Source organism: Camellia sinensis, chromosome 3, assembly GCF_055761805.1.
Source record: "Camellia sinensis isolate YWXY chromosome 3, ASM5576180v1, whole genome shotgun sequence".
In the NCBI taxonomy this organism is placed as follows: Eukaryota; Viridiplantae; Streptophyta; class Magnoliopsida; order Ericales; family Theaceae; genus Camellia; species Camellia sinensis.
In genome coordinates, this window is record NC_138963.1 from 91,968,162 (window position 1) to 91,975,079 (window position 6,918).

Sequence of the window (6,918 nt, forward strand, 5' to 3'; positions counted from 1 at the left end):
TGAAACATATTTTTAATATTATTAAAAATTGTCAATTGACTTGATGATTTATTAATAAACGGGGCAATTTGTTATGAAATTAGAAACCTTATGTGGTGGAATGTAATTTTCAAAATTACAGGAGGCGATTTGTATTTTAATCAAATCTCAAGAGGTGTATTTGTAATTTACCCTAAAATGTAATAACATACATATTTTTCCATACACACATACATGGGATAAAATATAATAACATATATATCATCATCACAACATTATCCATACCCATACATAACATTATATGAATCTGTGTAGTATATATAATAGTGGTCTGTATATGTGATTATGTTATTAGCATGCTCTATCTCCATAATTTTCGCAGATTTGCGATTACTCTCCTTTTTCCTCTTTCTCTCCTTCATTCCCTCCCTGTTTCCCATTTCACCCTCTCTAAACCCCTCCCCATCAACAACAACCTTCCAGATCTCAATGTATTGATGTTCATGGCCTGAGCTAGATCAAACATTAGCACTTCACAACAACAGGCCTCTCATTTTCTTGCTCTCTCTTAAATCTGTATGTGTTTTGAGAAAGATGATAAACTCAGTCTAGATAGAAAGATAATCCGATAACTCGACCGAAATCGACCGGCAAATTACATGGCCCGATATCTCCGATTTCGAACAATGCTTGGGTCGAAATCGGATGCAAGTTTCTCTCATCCGTAGTGGTCGAGTCGAGTGATGGTTTAGTAATAAAACCGAACCGAACCGAACCGACCAGTGAACACCCCTACCAATGGTAGATTTTCAAAGCAAACATGATATTTGTTTGTCCCTCCGCATTGTTAGCTTAATCCCACCTTGTATCTTTGAAAACAAATAGGGCCTTAAGGTATAGCAAAAGAGCTCTTGAATCACAGCCAAAATAAAGTCATAACCAACATCACAATAACTTAGAACTAACACCACAATAGCATGTAACTAAAAGTGCATATGATATGTAGAATTTTCCTAATTGAATATATATATATATTGTGAATTTGAGTAACTCAAATTTAATCTCAATTTTTTAAAATTGGGCAAATAAATTTGGACAAAGGTTGGGTTTGAACTTTTGTCCGAATAGATTTTTGAAAAATTTATGGGCCGGATCTATGGACTGGACTTAATATCCAACAAGTCATTCTTTAAACTAATAGGCCCACATTTTTATTTTTAACCTTACAACCAAACCCACTAACTCACAATTCTTAACTCGTATCGATTCTCACAACAAATTCACTGTTTTTTTAATGATTCTTAATAACAAAAAGTACAATTTTTAAGACTAACATGTCCATAAAAATTCCGTTCAAGATTTATTGGCTAATAATTCCAACAAATAGGACCGAATGGTAATTTTATAATTTGAATTAAATATGGACAAATTGTTAGCCTATTTAAACTCTAGTGGTGCTATATGCACCAATTAGTATACCAATTAGTGTATCAATATATATTATAACATTATTACTTCAAAATTATAATCCCACCCATTATACAAATTACAAATATCTAAAATCTATAAAATTATGCCACATCATCTGTTAGTACACAAATTAATATACCAATGGTGCATATAGCATTATTCTTTAAACTCTTCCAAGTTATAGATCTGAATAAAACTACAAAATATCCCCTCTGTGAGGTTGAAAAGTGTTGTTGGCTAAGCTAACTAGCAGCAAGGTCGTAGTGGGATGGAGTCGACTTGGGCATAGAATTCGAAAATCATCTTTGTTAGGTCCCTTGTGTTGTCAATTTGATGAGCAAACACTTTATGCTGTTGTAATCAGTGGTCTGTTTCTTCATGGACTGCTAGAGCGACAAAGTGATCGCTCGAGCAAAGAATCTTTGCTTCTAGAAGTTCAACTTGTTTGGAAATATACTGGGAAGAGTCAATGTTCGCTCAAGCGAACCTTGTGGTGGCTCGAACGAAGGCAGTTTTGATTCCACGCGTACAAGGCACACTGCTTAGGCGACCATTCCATGGCTCAAGCAATCATCACGATCTTGTTTCTATAAAAGTTGTGTGAAAGTCAAATTTTAGGTTTAAGTCTTCCAGATCTTATTTTTTAGAGTTAGGTTTTTTCTCTAGAGCTTGTTTTCTTATTTTCCTTGATGTTTTTGTGAGATTGATCGCTTCACATGAGTTTAGTTGATCACATCAAGGGGTTTGTTTGATTCTTCAAATCCAAGAGTTTTTTATCAGTGGATTTCAAAGATTCGAGCGTGAAGGCTTTGAAGGACTTCGAAGTGACTCGTTATCGTGGATTCGATGTGGGTGTTGTGGATTCAATAGCAAACTAATCATTTTCGAGACGAAGGCATTGGTGAAAGAGACATAAGTGGTGAAAGACAATTTTACAGCGTGTTGGGTAAATTGTTTGGTAATCTTGTATATTTTCATTCTTCATAGTGGATTGATTAGTGGCATTTTGCTCGTGATTTTTTTTTATCACAATTGGAGGTGCTCCAACTGTGATTTTTTCCACGTAAAAATTGTTAGTGTCAATTTTTTATTGGGAAACAATAATCTAAATCACTTTCGTAAGTGCTAGTTGGTTTAGATTGTTAGTTTTGTGTGTTTGGGAATTGTTGCAATTCAATCTATTGTGAATCACGAATCACGTAGGTTTTTCAATTAATATTAGAGCGGGTCACTCGTTCTTGCTTTTATAAAACTATAGGAGTGTGATTTTGAGTGATTTGTGTTAATGGATCTGATTTACGAAGGTAACTCAACTCATAGATGTGGACTCACTTTTTTTCGCGCCCCTGCTTTTCGGAAATGGTTTGAAAAGAAGGCCTCACAGTTCAGACTCTACCTGTGGTTTTGAATCTAGTCTTACAAGTGCAATGTGAAACTGATAAACACCAAAGAGTCCAATCCGACAAATCTTTTTGGAAAATCGATCTTAAATCAAATAATGCCAAAATTGGACTGCTTTGTCAGATTACAGAGTCGCCACCTAAATATTTTATTTTGGGGAAATTTAGGAAATCCGGACTCGTGCCAAAGGCCATGTGTCCGTCATCACCAAAGTTGCCTCGGCTCGAGAACTTATGTACGAGAGGGAAAGGCCCTTAAATAAGCACCTGCGCTCTCCCAATCAAGATCGGCCTCTACTAATCATGATATATTCTTTTATAAATATTATGTGTTCTTATTCTGATTATTAGCTAACTTTACTATGTGATGCGCACGTATACAAGTATAGACTAAAATTGCAAGAATTGGAACAACTCAATCATGTTTGTTTTCGAAAATGGCTTGAATTTGCCACTCTCAAGTGGGCTTAAAAAGTGCGGATTTGCCACCTCAAGTGGGCTTAAAACATGATTTGCCACTTCGCAAAGTGGGCTTAAAACTCACATTCGTTGAATTGTTCCAATTCAAACAACCAAGCCTTCATCCACAAGCATTCATGCAGTTTAGCATTTAAGCACATAGCCTCATGGAAAGCATGCAAAACATGGCAATATGGCAATCACACTCATGTAAGCATGCTAAAGTATGAAAGCTTACCGACTACTCCAAGCCAAAACAAAAACTAGTTAGAAATATGCATGATCCTAACTATACAAGATGCCTAATGCAACACATGCAATAATGCATTTAATAGGCTTTGCTACTAATATGGCATATGGTTCAATTTGAAAACATGCTTTTTAACACGTATTCAAAGAAGTGTATTGAAATTGCTATGCAGTTTGAATGATGTGCCGAGCCTCGGTGAATGCAAGACAAATGAATGGATGCAAACATGCAAGTATAAGGTATGATAATTGAAATATGTCCCTAATCTAACTATCAAAAGCGATTAAATAAAAGGGAGAAAGACGTGGGGTTGGAAGACATACACACACACGCACGCACACTTATTACAACATTGTGCCCTCGCAGGGTCCGAATAAATAAGAGCTAAGCTAATCTAAGCTAAGCTAATCAAACTAATCTAATTAGACTAATTATTACAAACCAATTGAATAACTAGTAAACTACTAATTATTACAACACTTAACTAATTAGCAAACTAACTAATTAAAAAAAATGCGCACTAACTAAACATGCAAGACATTAAGCTACATTGCCACCACTTTGCTTCGGGAAGTGGAAGATGCATGCACTCGGTTTTTACCCTGAAAAGCCCTTCATTATGCTCTTGAGAGGCTCTGTTTGCAGGGTTGAGCACACTTCAGAATCTTTCTGCTCCACCTTACCAAAAACTTGCTGAGGACTGCACTAGTGGCCTGCCGGCCATGGAAGGTTGCTGCCGGCCATCTCCCAGCCAAAAGTGTGCCTCACTAGCCAAAAATGAGGCACTGCCGGCCACTGGTGAGGCACTGCCGGTCACTGGTGCTCTAAGTCAACACACTGCAACAGAGCACAAACAGAGGAAAATGAAGGTTTTTCCAGGGGTTTATTTGTACTGTGCCTCTCCTTATTATCTCAAAACCTCAAAGAAGTGGCACTCTTGGATCCAAAACCAGCAACCAAGCATCTTCGACGCATGATGGTCAAAGAACCAAGGAGTACAATTTCATTGTATGCAAAGACAAGACTCAAGACCACCACCTTATCATGTGTGATCAAAGGCAATGGAGACCAAAGAGATTGGTTCATTTCATCACTTTGAGTATGAAATGCTCCAATCTTCCTTGTGCTCAATATAACGTTCGATTGAACACATGCAATGCAACACAACATGCTTATCTTGCTCAAGTTTTACTTGTCACTTTTGTTTACTCATTTTAAGTTACCAACTCATTCTTTAATTGATTTAGTCCATTGGTGAGAGTCCTCTAATGGAAAGAGGGCTTAAGCCACAAGTACCTTGAGCATGAAAGAGGCCTCATGCTGTTGGTAATGAACTCCCGAAGGAATTAAACCATTAGGCATGAGGGTCTCCATTCCACACTCAAGCCAACAAGGTGCTCAAAGCCACTTTCAAAACAAATGAAGGAGTGAAGAATATAGGAAGATTACAGAAATTTCAATGCTGAAATGGAGTGCAAAAAAGACATTAAAACATACAAGCAACTCATGAAAATCATGTTTAAAAGCTTAAAACATTAAGCTAGTGAAGGAGATTGCACCACAATCACACAATACAAGCCTCAAAGAACCAAACCAGCTCAAAACAGAGCTAAAACCAGGCAAAATAGTGGCAAAAACATGCTGGACAAAAGTTAATTTAGGCTAGAAAAACATGCTAACACACAAAGCTATCTAGGCATACAAACAAAACACAAGGAGGGGAGGCTAACCCCTCATATTTTGGACTTCAAAAAATGATTTTGGCCACTGAAAATCCTTTAACTCAAAAGGAAGCTCAAACCACCATTTTTAAACCATAAAACAGAGATTTTAAGAGGTCAAAACCAGCCTGAAAACAGTATGTAAAGATAGCAAAACAAGTATTTAAATAAAGCTCAAAATACAAGTGTTATACCTCTTGAAGACAAGATGCAATTTAGGCACCAAAACCAAGCTAAACCAAGCTAAAATCCTCTTCTAAAGCTCAAAGAGGGCTTCAAGTAACCTCAACAGAATGGTCATCAAGTTTGATCAAGGGTTCATATGCAAGAGTGTAGAGAATTTAGGCTATAAGGCACAAAATATCAAGAGAGAGAGAATTCTAGAGAGAGAGTTTTTTTGTCTTCAAAATTTTCTAAGCCCTCTGCATGCAAGAGAGGGCTTCTATATATAGACAATGCAAAATTCCCTCATAAAGATCTAGCCACACACGTGTTGGAAGATGCTTCAATCTGTGCAAACAGCTGGCACAAAATATCAGAAAATATCTACTGATACACTGGTGGCCGGCCGGTCATCAGTGATGGCCGGCAGTGGCCAAGGATGGCCGGCTGGCCATCAACAACATCAAGCTGAAAGGACCTAAGCATGGTCCAAAGATGAGACCCAATGGATGCAGGGTTTGGAAAACTCAAACCTATGGCGTTCCGTCGTGGACTTCGAGCGCTCGACGAGCAATCAAACTCATCATCGAATGTACCTGCAAGAACATCCAAGTCTTCCGGACGGTCAAAAATGGGGTGTCTACAGTTGCCCCTCTTTGATAGAACTTAGAGTCGCAAAGTGACGTGAGTGAATGTCAAAGTCCAGAGATGACCCATTTTGACAAGGCCGCAAGACTTAGACAAACATTCATGATAACAATATATAGTTGCGCCCACAGGCTGGGGTAAAATGCAAATGGTATGCACAATGCAAGAGCATAACTTATGATCATGCAATGAGGTTGTAATGAAGCATTTAAATGCAAATGTCATGCAAGGAAAATGCCGCATTTTAAACAAACCAACGAGGTACAGTAATCTCATACATGAAAAGAAGTAAGTAAATAAACGTGCCACGCGTGAGAATCACAAGTCAAACCACATTTCATGCAGAAAAGATGTAAGAAAATTATACAAACTTAACTACGCAACGCGCAGAAAAGGCTAAGAGAGACCATCGGGTGCACCCGAGGTCTCAAACAAGATTCTGACGCGTTACACTCGAAAGGAAATAAAGGATGATGTGAACACCAGGACTCGCTCAAATGTTTCTGAAGTGCAATGTCCTAACACGTCGCACGCGAAAGGAGAAAAAGCAACGAGAACACCGGGATGCGCCCACGTGTCTCTAACTGAAAATGTCCTCATGCGTTGCACACGAGAGGAGAAGAGGATGGTGTAAACACCAGGCGTACCCGAATGTTTATAACCAAAAACATCCTAATGCGCCACACGCGAGAGGAGAAAGGGAGTGGTGTAAACATTGGAGGGTGGTATAAACATCAGAACACGTCCCAATGTTTCTAACCAAAACAGGGCGGTATAAGCATCATAACACGTTCCAAATGCTTCTAACCGGGGGGTGGTATAAACATCG